Here is an 18,655-nt window from a genome sequence, read left to right as displayed (position 1 = left end):
TGAAAGGTACGTTAGACCTGTACTATCTTTGCAGCTCCCTGTAAATCAATTTTTTTTTTCAGAATAAAAACTTATTTTAAGTGTTAAGGCTCATTATAGATGTTTTACATAATAGTATAGAGAAACGCACACATGCACACACCAGACCCCCATCTAGACGGTTATTTACAGTTGGTGTATATCCTTGTGATCTTCTCCCACCCCACTCAGCCCTGTGTTGATGTTAAGTTCAACATGTCCATAAAAATTACAAGTTGAGGAGTGCCTGGCTGGCTCAGTCTATTGAGCCCCCAGCTCTTGATTTTAGCTCAGGTCATGATCTTGCAGTTCATGGGATCGGGCCCCACATCAGGCTCTGTGAAGCCTGTTTGGGATTCTCTCTCTCCCTCTCTCTCTCTGCCCCTCCCCCACTCATGTGCTGTCTTTCTCTCTCTCTCTTTTTTAATTACAAGTTGCGATGTCAGATGGTAGTTAAGTATAGTGAATATAGGAGCCTGTATTAGCAGGCGAGTCTGATGTGGAGATACACATTTGGGAGACATCAGCTTATGACCAGGTACCTAAAGTATGAGACTGAATGAGCATAAGTATCAAGAGAAGTTTGGTTTTCTACTTTGTTTTATTTTTAAGAAAAGAAAAACAACAGGTTGTTTATTGATAATAAAGACTAAGCAGAGAGGAAAACCAATAATGCAGGAGCAAAAGGCAAGATTTGTTGGAGCAGTGATGTTTGAGTGCTCAGACTGAAGACGAATTGCCTGGGTTTATACATAAACATGTGTTATTGTATCTGTGAATCACACTTCAGGAGAGTGAAAGGGACATGCAACATATTTTCTATAAAAGTTTGGATCTGGAGACATGGTTGAGAACCACTGGTTTACACAAGAATTAGTAATGGTCAGGGATCTTGCTACACTGTGCACTTGGGAGCTTTTTCTTCATTCTGTGGTTGCAGCTGCTACTGCCCAGTGACAGCTGACTGGATGGATAGTGACGCTCAGCTCTGGGCTGGATGCTCTCCAGCTATGAGGAGTTTCTTAAGATGAGACACAAAAGGGAAAGGGAACAACATTTCACTAATAAGGAATTCGACTCTTCTGTGGATCCCAAATAAACCATTGGCTTTTATCCCCAGGTTTTGGTCATGCACTTGTCCAGCAGATGTACAAAAGTCCAGAGTGGGGACAGTGGGGTGGGGAGGCATTTTTCAGAGATGGACATGTTATTTGAGATGACCCAGTGTTTAAATTCTGGCATCTGTTAGGACTCCAGTGTGCTCCATCAGTTTAGCCTGACCCACCAAACACAAAGGGCTCTAGACTATTAAGGATATGCGGCAAACATCTTGAGAGTAAACACTTCCTTACGATATCATGTAATGTAATTTTTCTTACAGAAACAGTTCTGAAGGTTCTGCTCTACTCAAGGGTGGCCAGCCACGGAGGTAAGTAGAGACTGAACCTTAACTGAGCTCTGCTCAACACACCGTACAAATGGGCACAGAACCGACTTCACCCGGAAGAACTGGCTTTTCTTCCAGCTCATACAAAGGTGTTTTTTTTTAGGCTTTCTAGGGATCTAAATCAAGGGCTTTTCATTTTGGTTCATTTTCACCTAAATGACCATATATGACCCTTACAACTTCCCCAACAAGTAAGAAGAGCTAGAATTATTTCTCCTGTTTTATAATAACATTGAGGCCTTAAGATGTTAAGTGACTCAGGTAAGGCCATGTAGGTAGCAGGTACCAGAACAGGAGCAGGACTCTGATCTACAGGCTCCCACCTGTTGTTCCTTCTCTCATACCATCTGTCTCGCCCCTGATGGTCTGTTCCAGTTGAGGTCCTTTCCTCATGGAAGTAGAGAATAACTGGCTACCATTGATGCCCAAAACAATCTTATAAACATCCATCTAATATAAGATGGACATTTTCCGTGATTAAAAATCAGTTATTACACTTATTAAAAATTGTATTAAAATTGTTATCAAATTCTTATTAAAAATTACAATTCACATTTGTAAAATGAACTCACATAAAGCTGCTCACTGTCTACAGAAATCAACCCCTCTAACTTCTGCCAGATCTTTCATTCTTATAATCTTTTCATCCCCTCGAATTGCTGCAGTTCCCCTGGTTTGGGCTTGTCTTGTTCAGTCCCTGCGTAGCCCTGGTTTCATTTGGTAGATGATCCTCTGGGGGAGTTACAGTACTATGTCTTATTCTTTCTAACTGAGTGGTTTTGGCAGTTTCTCTAATGTTGGGGGAGTTTTGTTAATAATATATGACCAATAAAACAGACCACAACCACCCTATTCTGGTGCAACAGGAACTTCCAGAACCAACAAAGTCTACAGAAAGAGCTCCCCCAAATCACACCTAACATTCTACACCTCTACTAGGAAAGATGCCAGCTCACCAACATGATGGGTTGCATTTGCAATAAAAATTATGTTATCCATTTTTATCAATCAGCATAAGAAACATTCACTGACTTCTTTAAAATAGACTTAATTATCGTTAAAGACATATTGTCTAAAATTTTTTTTGAAATGGCTTTATTATCTGATTTACATGCCACAGAAACAACCAAATGTCCTTGTGAGTTGCATTATTCTTAGTATGAAACTTCGTAAGGTTTCACATTTGAAAATTATCAGCTATCAACTAACCATAGGCATTCTGAAGCTCTGTCACCTACAGATAGTTTTTATTTTACTCTATTGCTTGCCTGGAGGCTCTGTTATAAACTACAGACTGAAATTGTGCCTTTAATAAAGGACAGTGTCAGAGCCTCATGAAAAAGGATTTGTACCAGATACTTAAAGCTATTGACTATTTATTTATTTGTTTGTTTATTTATTTATTTCAAGTAGGCTTCATCCCTCGTGTTAAGCCCAACACAGGGCTTGAACTCAAAACCTTGATCAAGGCCTGAAGTGGGATTAAGAGTCAGACATTTAACCGACTGAGTCATCCAGGTGCCCCTGTTGACACTTTAAAGCATAGATTCTTAAGAACAGGCTTTTGAGTTAACACCACTTAGTCAACTTTCACACCAAGCCTGTGGACTGACCCAAGATTTCCAGAACTCCATTTAGTCAATAAGCAGACAACTTCATGAGACTGCTTACTCAAGATCCAGCAGAACAAGAATTAGTTGTATGGGACTGAATGAACTGATAAGGAAAGTTGGCAGAAAAAAAAAAAAAAAAGAAGAAAGAAGAAAGAAAATTTGTAGTTGTTTGTATGGAATATTGTTTTATTTTATTTTATTTTTTAATTTACATCCAAGTTAGTTAGCATATAGTACAACAGTGATTTCAGGAGTAGATTCCTTAAGCCACTTACCCATTTAGCCCATCCCACCTCCCACAACCCCCCCAGCAAACCTCTGTTTGTTTTCCATATTTATGAGTCTCTTCTGTTTTGTCCCCCTCCCTGTTTTTATATTATTTTTACTTCCCTTCCCTTATGTTCATCTGTTTTGTATATTAAATTTCTCATATGAGTGAAGTCATATGATATTTGTCTTTCTCTGACTGATTAATTTCACTTAGCCTAATACCCTCTAGTTCCATTCACGTAGTTGCAAATGGCAAGATTTCATTCTTTTTGATTGCCGAGTAATACTCCATTGTATATATATACCACATCTTCTTTATTCATTCATCCAAGACGGACATTTGGGCTCTTTCCATACATTGGCTATTGTTGATAGTGCTGCTATAAACATTGGGGTGCATGTGTCCCTTCGAAACAACACACCTGTATCCTGTGGATAAATGCCTAGTAGTGCAATTGCTGGGTCGTAGGGTTGTTCTATTTTTAATTTTTTGAGGAACTTCCATACTGTTTTCCAGAATGCCTGCACCAGTTTGCATTCCCACCAGCAGTGCAAAAGAGATCCTCTTTCTCCACATCCTCACCAACATCTGTTGTTGCCTGAGTTGTTGATGTTAGCCATTTTAACAGGTATGAGGTGGTATCTCATTGTGGTTTTGATTTGTATTTCCCAGATGATGAGTGATATTGAGCATTTTTTCATGTGTCGGTTGGCCATCTGGATGTCCTCTTTGGAGATGTGTCTATTCATGTCTTTTGCCCATTTCTTCACTGGATTGTTTTTGGGGTGTTGAGTTTGATAGCAAAATATTGTTTTAAAGCTTTTTTGTTGTTGTTTATTTTTGAGAAGGAGAAAGAGAGAATGCACACAAGGAAGGGGGAGAGGGAGAGAGGGAAACAGAGAATCCCAAACAGACTCTGCACCGCCAGCCAGAGCCTGATGCGGGACTCAAACTCACAAACTGTGAGATCATGACCTGTGCCGAAGTCAGACGCTTAACCAACTTGAGCCACCCAAGCAGCCCTGTTCAGAATACTGTCTTAATGTTCTACTTCAGTGTTGATGTTGTTTTGATGTTCTATTTTGAATATCAAAATAAGGCTTTTTTCTTTCTTCTTAAACTCTCTATAATCTATAACAAGTTACTAGATTCTACTTTTTAAAACTGAAACAAACATTCTTAAATGATATCTGATTCTTACTGACTCACACACCACTGCCAAGAATTCAGGAAGTCTCCTTTTTTTAGTACATAAGTATTTTACCAGGTGTCCTTACTTCTCATGGCAGTATAGTTATTTGCATAAGTCCAGTAAAAATTTGTCCTCCTTTTCTGGGACTCAGTTGGGTAAGCATCCTACTTCAGCTCATGTCATGAACTCACAGTTCATGTGTTCAAGCCCCAGGTAGGGCTCTGTGTTGACAGCTTAGAGCCTGAAGCCTGCTTTGGATTCTGTGTCTCCCTCTCTCTCTGCCTGTCTCCCACTTGTACTCTCTCTCTCTCTCTCTCTCTCTCTCTCTCTCAAAAATAAGTAAACATTAAAAAAAATTTTTTTTAAGAATTTGTCCTCATTTTTACCAAAATATAATAGAAAAATCAGTTATGCAACCAAGTTATTGCCCAGATGTCATTTTTGAGAATGATCCTTGTTTAATCCAGTATGATGAACTAATGTCTACAAAGTCATCTCAGGAAAACTTGTGTAGTACCTGGTTTACAGGGTCCCAGTTTTGCAGTAGATGAGGAAGATCTCTTCTTGTCAGGCCAGGAACTTTAGGAAATTGTGGGGACCTTGAGAAGAAAGGAATTCACCCAAATTTATGGGTACAATGGGTGAAACCTAGTGGAAAGGGTTTCTTGGGCTTGGTTTTTCTAAACCGAAGGTAGCAAACAGTAGAGGCTTTTAAAAGTCCAATCTGAGATTCTGAAGGAAACTTCCAGAAAAAAGTAAATTTTGTGGCCTAGTCAATAATAATATGGCTCTAGATTTACAAAGCAGATTAAGAAGACCGATGTGGTAAATGAACACTCTTTCTGCAAGTGTATAAATAATCAGACGAAACCAACAGTATTGCCCCTTACTTTTTTTCTTTCCCACTGAACTGAGAGTTTCTTAACTTCTCTCTTACCCTCAGTGCCTAGCACGGTGTTTGGCATGAAGAAGGTAGTCAACATTATTTATTGGAAGAATAAAAATCAGGTTATGGAATTGTATTTGTGCCTGATTCCGCCCACAAGGCAGTGATGGAGGGTTGGGGAGGTAGGGCAGGGGCCTGAGCCCACCAAGTATGGTGTCCTCTGCCCACTTCCAGCTGTAACTTGGGGGAGGGGTAGCATCCATTAAAAATAAACTCATAATTAGCTTCAAAAATACTCCCGGAATAAATGAACACGTAAGTAAAAATAATAAAATAGGAGAGATGAAACAAGATGGGCAAAATGTTGATTATCATTGAGTTGCAGGTGGTGGGCACTTGGGGATTAATTATACCCTTCTCTCCCACTTCAATGCAGGTTTGAAGTTTTCCACACTAAAAAGTTTTTAAAAATCGCCTTGGAGGAGAAGAAAATTACACAAAGTAAGTCTGAGGGCTCTGTGAGAAATGGAAATGAGGGATGAGTGAGTTCGGGCAGTTTCTTGGTTTTGTTTTGGGATTTTTGCATCCACTAATTCAAACCACTCCCTGACCCACTTTTGCCTTCCTCTTCTGGCTATCCACTCCTGGGACATTTGCAGAACACCAGAGGTTTCCTGGAAGAGTGAACAAAGGGAGGGAAGTGCTCAAGTGGATTATTTCAGCACTGAATGCTGGCAAACCTCACCCACACACTGGTCTTTCAGCTGAGCCATGCCAGATCTGAGACTGGGCAGCAGCCAGATATTGCCATGAGTAGAATGGGAATGGAATGTTCTCAGGGCTTAGGAGGGGGCAGGAGAAGGGGGTATATATGTCTGAATCAATGCTGGAGACCAGAGAAGAGACACCAAGAAAGTGGGAAGCACTGTGCCCTCTGTTTGTCATTCCCTCCCCCAGCAGTGACACTGAAGGAAATCAGGATCAAATGTAGTCCATCTGGCCCCAGGAGAGAGGAAGCTGGGCAAAAAAATGAGCATTGTTCATTTGTGTTAGACTACAAATGCTCTTTCAGATTATCTTCAGGTCAACATGGCTGCATGTGGGGCCAGTTATTGGGAAACACAGGGTAAAACTCACCTCATGACACCTCATGACTCTTGAGATTTCTTTCCATTACATTCCAACAAAATTCTCTCCTACTAGCTTGTCATACTGTGTAAGATTCCACTGTTTGAGATTCATTTCTTTAACATTAATCTCCTTCCTCTGCCTTTTTTTTTTTAAACAAAATTACTCCCAAAATGCTTGACACATTCAATTGGGCTTGCAGTCAATATCAACTTAGTGTGATTCCTTGTAACAAAATGCATTGTCTCTGAGAAATAATAGCTAGCATATAAGGTGCTAAGTACCAGAGAATTGTGTCAAGCGCTCTATTTACATTTTCTCATCTAGCACTGTGAGGTAAATGATACTATAGCTCCATTTTATAAATGTGGAAAGAAGGCTTTAGGAACTTTCAGTAAAATGACTAAGTGACAAGGGCAGCATTTGAACTCAGACCAGTATGACTAAAAATCTCTGTTCTTAGGGCACCTGGGTGGCTTAGTCAGTTGAGTGTCCGACTTTGGCTCAGGTCATGATCTCACAGGTCATGAATTCAAACCCCACGTCAGGCTCTGTACTGACAGCTCAGAGCCTAGAGCCTGCTTTGGATTCTGTGTCTCCCCCTCTCTCTGCTCCTTCCCTGCTCGTGCTCTGTCTGTCTGTCTCTCTCTTTCTCAAAAATAAATAAACATTTAAAAAAATTAAAAATCTCTGCTCTAGGAAGCCAAGTATGGAAATAGACTGTCAGGTTGGGGGGATTCTTGACAATCCCTGAGGTGCATGATGGTACTAGACACTGGGAGTGAGAAGGAAAGAGCACTAATAAAGAAATGTGTGAGTGTGTGTGTGTGTGTGTGTGTGTGTGTGTCTTCTGGAGTGAAAAGTAACCACTTGTGAAATGGTTGATAGGTAATAACAACTTAACTCTTTTAGCATGTCCACAAAATACTGAAAGAATGAACTTCACAGAGAAAGAACCAAACTTTCAAACAATTGTCATTATGTGATATTTCAACCTGAGGTAGTTGTCAAACAAGTTTAGTGGAACCCCATTTAACTCAATTAGCAAAAAGTCAAAAGAAGACATACCAGCTAAACTGGTGGCTTCTAATCTTTTAATCACAAGGACAATTTATTATTCCCAGCCCTCTTGAGTCCCTACAAGTAATATTATAACATGTAGCATTGTAACATTAAATTGCAATTATTTCTCCTGCTTAGACCCAGATTAGATAACAAAGGCATGCGGAAAGGCTGGATGGCCACCAGAAAGGACTTCCGGAGGTGGAAGCAGTACAATTACCCGAGCCCCCTTGGGTCCTGTCCTCAACTCACACATCCACACATGATTTTGTCTGTACGTCTGGGGCTTTTCCATCTCACAGGATTGACTCATACGAACCACTCCCAAAATAAAACTATAAACAAGAGCTGCACTGAAATATACATACAGTGGGAAATAAACCACTGATGACTTAAGAGAGAGATCAAATAGTGAAGAGATATTTGCTGAGTAAGCAGGAGTGGTGAGCAGTTTTGGGGTTCAGTCAGGCCAGGATGAGGACAAGGAAACATTTCTGACTCCGAATTAAGCACTAAACCAGCGTCTTAACCCTGAGATGTGGCTTATAAAGAAGCAATTCCCCAAATGTAGAATTTCTCTTTCTAATCTCCAAGCTCCCCCCAATCTCCTTCTTACAATATATCTGCACGCTTGTTGGTTTGTATCCTTTTATACTTTACCTTGCTCCAAGAAAAGATTAAAGACAGCTTGCAAAACTATCTACAATGAATGATAACACAACTCAAATTTAGGGAAAAGGAAAGAGGAAGAATACAGCTTTATGGATTAAACTTTAGTTGTGAGGATGCTAAAGTCACTATACTTGCCTAAGCCTGCATTTTGGTCCCCAAAAGCTGGAGTCTGTGGGTTCTTAGTCCACCCCATTGACAGATTAGGAGTTTGGGTAGATTAGGAGTTTGATTTTACAAATGGTGGTTACTATTTACCAAATGCTGATCTGACATGATGTAATTCGCAGACAGTACCAAACATTTTTAGTTTTGAGATTTTGCTATTATATTTATGAATCACAATTTAATTTTCTAATTTATATTAATGAAAAAAAACTTACCAAAGAGTTTTTAATAAGAAGGAGATAACCAGGGTTGTCTCAATGGGTTGATACAATTCAAATAAACTTAGTTTTAGTTAGCATGTCATAGGCTTATTTACAGTAAACTTGTGGTTTTCATAAAGATTTCTAAATGTTAAAATTAGCTCACAGACCTCAATATTTACAATCTTTCATGTAAGAAAACAATCTTGAAAGGACAAAAGACAGTCAACAACGGTATGAAAGAAGGAAAGAAAGGAAGAAGAAAGAGAAAGAAAGAAAAGAAGGATCCTAGGTCAAGAAAGTAAACACAGGTGCCCCTCAATCTGCAAATGAGATACTTTCCCAGTGCAAAGAATCATCCCATGGGAAAACAATAAAACTAAAACTTCAGAGTAAAGGGGCTTGCTTTCTCTTCATGAAACTGTCTCTGGTGCCCTGGTCAAGTAATAATGATTGTTGGGGCAACTAGTGGTCCAAGGAGCAGAGGCTTTTTCCATGGGAAGCCCCTACACCCTGGTAAGGTCCCCAGATGGACAAGCCAGTCCTATAGGCATGATGCTGTTATATGGCAAATTACAAAGCCCAGGACAGAAACCATGCACCAAAGAGAAACTCTGCCTTTTCTGTACTTTCTTGAAATTAGAGATCAAGTTCACTTGGGTCGGCAGACATTGGTGCAGAATTAGCATAGAAGAGGTACTCAGTAAGATTTGGTGAAGCAGAGATGAAATGAGGGAAGAGAGAATGAGAAAAAGAGGGAGAGATCCCAAAGCAAAGCTCTAGCCCACAGCCTGGAAGATGAGCTCGGGGGAAAGGAAGCATCCTAGACTCCTGGACTTCTGACAGTCTTCCCAGTTTCTATGCTCTTAGAGAGTCTCTTTCTTTCCTCCCCTAGCATACGGTTGCTTTGGCTTAGCCAGCCAGGTAAGTGATTGAAGTTCTGCCTTCAAAGATAAGACAAGTAAGAAAAGGGAAAACATTTACAATCTGTAGTAAGACATATTGATAAGTAAGACATTCAGATCTTCCTGAATTCATATTGATCTTCTCAGCTGAGATACTGTTATTATGTAGGAGAATGGGTGCCTGGGTGGCTTAGTGCCAGACTTCAGCTCAGGTCATGATCTCATGGTCCTTGAGTTTGAGCCCAGCGTCAGACTCTGTGCTGACAGCTTAGAGCCTGGAACCTGCTTTGGATTCTGTGCCTCTGTCTCTCTCTGCCCCTCCCCCACTCGTGCTCTCTCTCTCTCCCTCTCTCTCTCTCTCAAAAATAAATTAAACATTAAAAAAAGAAAGAAAGAAAGAAGAAAGAAGAAAGAAAGAAAGAAGGAAAGAAAGAAAGAAAGAGAGAGAAAAGAAAGAAATTCATGCCAAGGTATTTAAAAATGAACTGATGGAGGGCGCCTGGGTGGCTCAGTTAAGCGTTCAACTTTGGCTCAGGTCATGATCTCACAGTTGGTGAATTCAAGTTCCGCACTGGGCTTGCTGCTGTCAGCACAGAGCCCTCTTCAGATCCTCTGTCTCCCTCTCTCTCTTCCCCTCCCTGACTTGCACAAGCTCTCTCTCTTTCAAAAATAAACTTCGGGGTGGAAAAGAAGTGAGTTGATGTGGTATCTGCAACATCTTACTTTCAAATGGCTCAGGAAAAAAAAAAGAAGTGTGTATGTGGTACAATACTAAAAATTGATGGTGGAAGGCACGCTAGTGTTTATCACATTATTCTTTTGACTTCTCTACAGTCTTCAAGATTTTCAAAGTAAAAGGTTGGGGACAAAGTGGACGTTAAAATTTCCAAAAAATATGTCAAATCCGTTGTCTGTACACCAAACCCGTAATAGTGCCTATCTTGACTGAGGCACTCTTTTTTGCCCTTTTTCTTGTTGTGGTTTTTTTGTATCATCCAACTAGTCTACATTGATATGTATTGTTTTTGTAATCATGTAAGACTTTTATTCTATTTATTCTTATTTAAAATTTATTTTTAATAATAAAATAAAGATTAAAACAATAAAATAAATTTATTTTAAAGCTACATATCTATTTTTAATTTTTTTTTTCAACGTTTATTTATTTTTGGGACAGAGAGAGACAGAGCATGAACGGGGGAGGGGCAGAGAGAGAGGGAGACACAGAATCGGAAACAGGCTCCAGGCTCCGAGCCATCAGCCCAGAGCCTGACGCGGGGCTCGAACTCACGGACCGCGAGATCGTGACCTGGCTGAAGTCGGACGCTTAACCGACTGCGCCACCCAGGCGCCCCGTTACATATCTATTTTTAAAGGCCACAGCAAGGACTCTTCCTTCTGCCCCAGTGGCCTCTCTCACCAAACCCCCTGCTCTGTTGCCCCAAATCCAGAGCCAGCCAAGCAAGCTCCCTACATACCATATTTCTTGCCTGTGCTCCCATGCGTATCACTAGCTCCATAACCTTCCTCCCCACAAACACTTCCTTCATAAGCTACTACCCACACAAAACATACTCCATCTAAATTTCTCTCCTGGAACAAATGGCTTCTTTCATCACTGACTACACCTCTGTGCAAAGCTTCCATCCATAAACCAGTCCTTCCCCAAAGTTCCTGTATAACGCTTTCCCCACCTATGCCTCTGAGTCAGTCCCTGATGAATTTCTCCTGGTGTGCTGCTGAAGATTTCTCAATTGCTGACACAAAAGTTTGCCCTTCCCTGCCGGATGAAGCAGCCAATTGCTTCCACTTTTGTCTGGGATCAGTCACAGCTCCCTAGTCTTCCTGACCTAGCACCCCAGCTCCTCAGCTCCCATCCTACAGCAGGTCAAGCAGAAATGGACACACATGGATATACAATCATTGCAGCAGGAGCACCTGCCTACATCTTCAGCCTTATCTCCCACAATCCCACTGTTCACTCCACTCTAATGCCATGGCCTTCTTGCTGCTCCTAAATTGCTAAGTCCTCCTAGAACCTTGATACTAACTGTACCTTCTGCGTCTACACTCTTCCCTAATCATTGCATTGCTCATCCCCTCATTTATTCAGGCCTCTGGTCACATGACAGCTCTTCAGGGAGGACTTCCCTGCACTAATCCACTTGGAATTGTTCTCCCCTTTATTACTTTTTTTTTTTAATAACCTTACTGAGGCATATTTTACATATCATAAAATTCACCCTTTTCAAGTGTGTAATTCAATGACTTTTCGTAACTTTACTCAGTGATGCAACCATCACCATAAATTAGTTTGGGAACATTTTCACCCCTGAATAAGATCCTTTATGCCCATTTAATTTTCATTTCCACCCTGAGCCTCAAGAAACTACTAATCTACTTTCAGACTCTATAAGTCTGTCTTTTTTGGACATTTCATATAAGTAGAATAAGAGTAAAGGTTCTTTTTTTTTTTATCTGAATTATTTTAGTCAGCATGTTTTGAGATTCATCCATGACATAACATGTGTCAGTAGTTTGTTTCCTTTTATTGCTGAACATATTCCATATATTTTGTTCACCAGTTTTTTGTTTTCTGGTTATTATGAGTAATGTTGCTGTGAACATTTGTGTGTAAGTCTTTATGTGTTTATTTTTTTTTATTATTTTAAATATTTTATTTTTAAGTAATCTCTACACTCAACATAGAGCTCAAACTCACAATCCCAAGATTATGAGTCGCATGCTCTACTGACTGAGCCAGCCAGGGCGCCTCTATGTGGATATGTTTTTATTTCTCTTTGGTAGATACCTAGAAGTGAAATCGCTGGGTCGTATGGTAGGATTATGCTTAACTTTTTGAGAAACTGCCAAATATTAAAGTGGCAATACTATTTTACATTCCCATGAGCGATGCATGAGGGTCTTGTTTCTCTGTATCCTTGCCAACATTTTCGATGTCTGCCTTATCTATTATAGACATCTGGTGACTTGAAATGGCATCTGATTGTAGTTTTAACTTGCCTTTCCTTCCTCTATTACTATCCATTCCTTCACTTTGATTATTTTTTCTTAACATTTACCATTACCTCAGATTTTTTACATTTGTATTTATTTGCAAATTGACTCCCCCAATTTAAGGTAAACTCCATGAAGGCAGGAGTATTTTCTTGTTCTTCTCTGTTCTCTAATCCCTGGGACATTTATTAAGTTAGTGAATAAACATACCCTCCTCATGTGTTCCTCTTTTTCTTGCCAAGCAGCCCAGAAAAATACACTTGATAAATGCCTGTCTGAGACACTGAAAAGCTTCAAGCTTCTTCAAGGCAACAGTTTATAAGTTAATAATTTTGGTTCTTGCATACACATGCATACATGCACATGCACACACACACACACATACCAGTATTTCTGTGTATGGCATAATACATCTGATTGTCAAAAAGACAAAGTTCAAAATAAATGGAGGGGAAAAAATGGACAAAAGCAATACAGGGTGGTCGGGTAAAAGCTATGGTTATCTGAGTGGCCATTATGTTGCTAAATGTCAATACTAGGTGCAGATTGATGACAAGACCTGACACAGACATACTCCGAATAAAAACTGAGCAGGATTATTTATCTAAAGGTTGCAAAATAACTCAGAGAGATGAACATATTTTCCAACTCAGACAGGACTACAAACATCTTGACTCCAATACCTTTACCAGAAGGGTATATTATCACTGAAACTCTAAGTAAATGAAGGCCACATTAGACTCGATGGAAAATATAGCAGTATCTCTCAGTCCAGCCTAGTTGTACTCATAAGTGAGTGTGAATATGCCCAAAGCCCCTCCTTGGCTGGAGGCACTTCATGTGGCTAAGGGTCATACGATATATACTACTACTGCAGAATGCAGTTTGGTTCTTTAAGGCATCTCTCTTGGACTCTCCAAGCTAGTAGATCCTGGTCTGAGAACATTCCTGAATTGAGTATTTTGGAACCATAACAGGGATCAGTTTCCTAGATCTTGGGAATCCTGCTAACAAGTCTTTAGACCAGCCATAGAGCTATCTTGAAATGAAGTGTCAGTAGGTAGGAAATATTCTAGAAGACAGACAGTCAAAAAGAATGACAGAGTAGCAGAAAATATCCGAAATTACTTGTACCATAACTCTATCCTAGTTTTTTTAAGCACTAGTGGTTCCTATCCAAGTATGAAGGAGGAGGAAGAGTTGGCAGAGTAAGCATCCAAGGAAATGACCCTCTCCTGGGCCCCAAATTCAGAAAGTCACATAATTTTGCATTTCAGGAGCTTCACAGGCTCCCTTACATTCTATCCATGGGTCCAGAGTGAGAACCTTTCCACTCCAAAACAAGTATATTAACAACAACATTGAGCCAAGTATCGACTTTATCCCCTGACAGCAATCAAATTGTTTTCATACTTTGTTTGATGGACTGAGTGGGATACTAACAATGATGGTGACTGTATATTATGATTGGGGGGAGGGGAGCAGTGAGATATTGAGAGCTGGAATTGACCTTAGGCAACCTTTGATGGTTTGCATTGATAGAACTAGAGCAGATCAGGCTACACATAGTGTAGTACTATATTCCTACTAATCTTTTATAGCAGGAGCTCAGGTAGAAATAGTTCCAAATAAAATAGGAAAAAGGAAGACTAAGGCCAAAACAAATAGCCAACAAGCAAAATGGCATTTTAAAAAATATGAGGGGTGCCTGAGTGTCTCAGTTGCTTAAGTGTCCAACTTTGGCTCAGGTCATGATCTCAGGGTTTGTGAGTTAGAGCCCCACAAGGGCCTCTGGGCTGTCAGCCCAGAGCTCTGAGCCTGGAGCCTGCTACAGGTTGTGTGTCCCTCTCTCTCTACCCCTCCCACCCTGCTCACGCTCTCTCTCTCTCAAAAATAAACATTAAAAAAAAAAAACAACCACGAATAACAGAGAGAAAAGAAAGAAAACAAGAAAAAAAGAGAGATTGGCAAGAGAGATCATAAATTTCCTAAAATGAAAAAACTCAGAACGGAAGTGAAAATGAAAAACAAATAGAAGAGTAGGGGGTTTTGACCTGAAAACCAGAGACTAAGGATTCACTCCAAACAATATCAGATCTGATTTCTTCCAAACCTAAATTCTGACAAAAAGATTAAGGACTGGAAATTTTCCATTTTTATTAAAGTCCAAGTTTACAATAACAGAAAAACCAGGCAGAGAGCCAGTGTTTATTCAAAAGATGTCCTTTAGAAACACAAAGTAGTTATGAAAAGCAGATGCATGTTTACAAAGGAAAAATGAATGCAAATCTAAGCCAAATCAGATTTAGACCAGAGGGCACAGCAGAGGAAGAACAATTGTGGTCTCTCCCACCTTCTTTTTTTAAAGGGACAGCAGTGGTATTATCTCTTTGTCTCTATTCCTTTATTTTTTCAAAGTCCTAATGTCCAGCAATGGTATTATCTCTGTCTCTATTCCTTTATTTTTTTAAAGTCCTAACGTCTATCCCTACCATACACTTTTATTTATTTATTTATTTACTTACTTACTTATTTACTTATTTATGGGGGAGGGGAAGAAAGAGAGAGAGACAGAGAAAGAGAGTGGGGAGGAGGGGTAGAAAGAGGCGGGGGAAGAGAGAGGTTCTTAAGCAGGCTCCACACTCAGCTCAGATTCCAGTGTGGGGCTCTGTCTCACAAACCCAGAGATCATGACCTGAGTTGAAATTAAGAATTGGACACTCAACCAACTACTGAGCCACCCAGGTACCCCTCTTTGTCTCTATTCCTCAAGGCAACCAACAAATGGACTGGGAATTGGCTAAAAACAAAAAACATTAAAGCCATATTCTTCCTTTGCTTCTAAAAATGTTGAGGTGATAGACATGTGTCCTTGAGAGCACTGACCTAAGTCAATAAGAAAACACACTAATTATGATGCAAAAACATCTCTAAGACATTAAAGAAAATAGCATGATGCAGAACAACACATATAATGTATTAACTTCTGTGGACAATAAGAGGAAGAGAAAAAAATAACATGTATTTGTATTTGTTAATATTTTTATAGATACTGGAAGAATGTGTGAGAAACTATTAAGTCGTTACCAGTGGGGTGGGGAAGGAAAGGCAGATGAAGGACAGGATGGAGGTAAAACTTTACACATTTTATGTTGAGTAAGTTTTTAAGTATGTGTTCAAAATTTTAATCTGAAAAAGGAGAAAACTACTAATTTGACTTAAGTGTATGTATTTTTCATTTCCAAAATGCTTGTGCTTTTGCCTTTACATTTTGCTTTATAACAGCATATTCTTTTAAATACTGCAAAAGCCAAGGGGCGCCTGGGTGGCTCAGTCGGTTAAGCGTCCGACTTCAGCCAGGTCACGATCTCGCGGTCCGTGGGTTCGAGCCCCGCGTCGGGCTCTGGGCTGATGGCTCGGAGCCTGGAGCCTGTTTCCGATTCTGTGTCTCCCTCTCTCTCTGCCCCTCCCCCGTTCATGCTCTGTCTCTCTCTCTGTCCCAAAAATAAATAAACGTTGAAAAAAAAAAATTTAAAAAAAAAAAAAATAAATACTGCAAAAGCCTCCAACCTGATTAAAAAATTCTAAACACCACCGGTTCTGTTATTCTATACGGCTAGTTTGGGGTGAAAGTATTTCTACCATCAGAACAACTCTTTCTGCTTCTCGTTAGGCTTCAATCCATCAAAATAGTAACATGATTTTCACCCATCAATTCCTACTTAAAAAGCCTTAAATGGCTTGTCATATTGCCTAGAGAAGGTTCTTACTCCTCAGCCTGAAAAGAGACCCCCGAACAATCTAGCCTTGTCCACCTTATTTCCCAGTGCTCCTATTCACAATGTCTTTAATTTCACCATTTTGTTCTGTTCAATGATCAAACATTCTCGAATTTGCCTGCATGCAGTAACTTCTGCCATGTCCTCTTGACCAATGTTTTCTGTAAGGTCTAACTCAGTCTCACCGGTCCTTCCTACTCCCCATCCCAGGTTGGTTCCCTTTGAATACCCATAGCATATTTTATCATTGGCACTTAGCATGTGCTACTTCTCACACATTATTCCTTTTTCAAAAATTTTCCAAATGGTGACAATATAACATAGGAAAAGACTAAAAGTAGGCATAGAGGGCACAACTAATTCAGCTTTTAATGCATATATCCTGTCTCCCCCTCAGATTGGAAGCTCTTTGTCTTATTAGTTTATTTTATGGCTTTAAGACAATGTTGTATGCAATGTATATGATTAATAAACATTATTGGTATTGATAAAGATGACCATGACAGGGCCAGGGTAGAAAGCCCTAACTTGAAGTGTGTGTGTTTTTTGCCACCTATCCTGAGATACAGGAAAATGTCCATTTTGTAGGCCTCTCTAGAGAGCAATAGTGTCATCACCAGTTGTTTTCAAGAACTACCCTTTTCTGGGTCCTCCTCCCAGACCCATCTCCCTTGACTTTTGCTTTTATTTTCTTGCTCATCTAAACTGGTACATTCATTTTGGTTGAGTTGGTTGGCACTTTGAAGACGCTTGATAAGCAAAATGTAGTGTATCCATACAGTGGAATAGTACTCAATTATGAAAATAAATGAAGTACTGATACATGCTACAACTTGGATGAACCTTGAAAACATTATACTAAGAGAAAGAAGCCAGTTAAAGTCCATATGATCCTATTTACAATTCCCTTCATATGAAGGCCCAAAATAGTTCTATCTTACAGAGCAGAGAGATTAGTGGTTTTCAGGAGGGTTGGGAGCAGAATAACTAAAAGGTACAAGGTTTTCTTTTGAGTTGATGAAAATGTTCCAAAATGGACTGTGGGGATGATTGCACTTATGTGTGAAAATACTAAAAGCCATTGAGCTGCACACTTTAAATGTGTGAATTTTATTGTATGTAAACTATCTCATTAAATAAGCCTTCAAAATAGAAATTAAAGGGGTACCTGGGTGGCTCAGTCAATTAAGCGTCCTACTCTTGATCTCGGCTCAGGTCATAATCTCAAATTCATGAGTTTAAGTCCCACACCTGACCTGGCTCTGTGCTGATGGTAAGAAGCCTGCTTGGGATTTCCCCCTTCTCTCTGCCCTCCCCCCCTGCCCCCCGTTTGTGCTCTCTCTCTCTCTCAAAATAAACTTTAAAAAAGAAATCAAAGACAATGTGTTTGTGTTTTCTTTCTCCAGCCCATATGGCCTTGAACCTAGTATTCCAGTGCATTTAGGATACTCATTACCTATAACTAAATAGTACTTGCCTGTAGCTACTTTCCTTGTCATATCTTAGTTTTCCTATAAAGAATGTACAATTTTGTTACTACAGGAGATATTCAATGTCCTAACATGAGTATAATAATAAACACTTCTGTAAAGTCAGTAAGCCTTATTCTTCATACTTAGAACTAAAAAATTAGACTCTTGCATGAGGACAACAAATGAATATTCTTCTTGAATCTAGTATTCTATCACAAAATTTATGATGCCCTTTACAGGGTAAATGGGCAAACCCATATACTAAGTCTAAACACCAAAGATGTGCTTAAATATTCCACCTGAGTCTCTCTGGGACATGTTTTTCAGATGGCACCATTCTCATTCCTGAGCCATCTCACCAAGAGCCAGATCAGGGTGAGAAAGCTGAGCACCACATGCACTCTCTTTAACTTCCAAGTATTTGCCCATGTCTCATTAGAGCCCTGCATGTCCTCTGTTCTAAACACACCTGTTGTGATAATGACCCACGGAACATGACTACATTTTACAGCTCTGTGCTTTCACTCACCTGGTGTGAAGTCCTTTTCCTGCCTTCCATCCTTTAGGACTGAACTCAAAAGTTTTCTATGAAACTTCCCTTACCCAACCCAATTCTCAAGGTCCAGTGTATACAACAGGTCTATCCTTTGGGCTCCCATTGTATGTAATGTGTAGAATATTCTATACTGTCTTATAGTAACAGTTAATGGTTTCACAAATATATCTCTTAAGATTAAAGGGCGGTTAAAGAGAGCCTTTGTTATATTCTCAATTTAACATTCTTAGCTGAGTGTTATAGAGGTAATTCAATAACTTGATTAAAAGAA

At 39.7% G+C, this 18,655-nt stretch overlaps 1 long non-coding RNA gene across 1 annotated transcript; it reads left to right on the top strand.

The window, feature by feature from the left end:
• Positions 1–3,939: 3,939 nt before the first annotated feature.
• LOC125168582 (uncharacterized) lies at positions 3,940–15,886 on the top strand. The gene is made up of 3 exons (XR_007153209.1): positions 3,940–3,977; positions 5,864–5,928; positions 15,627–15,886. It is a non-coding gene; the product is annotated as an uncharacterized LOC125168582 (long non-coding RNA).
• The last annotated feature ends 2,769 nt before the right edge of the window (positions 15,887–18,655 follow it).

This window comes from Prionailurus viverrinus, chromosome B3 (genome assembly GCF_022837055.1).
Source record: "Prionailurus viverrinus isolate Anna chromosome B3, UM_Priviv_1.0, whole genome shotgun sequence".
Taxonomy (NCBI): Eukaryota; Metazoa; Chordata; class Mammalia; order Carnivora; family Felidae; genus Prionailurus; species Prionailurus viverrinus.
This window is presented reverse-complemented; position numbering and strand designations above follow the sequence as displayed.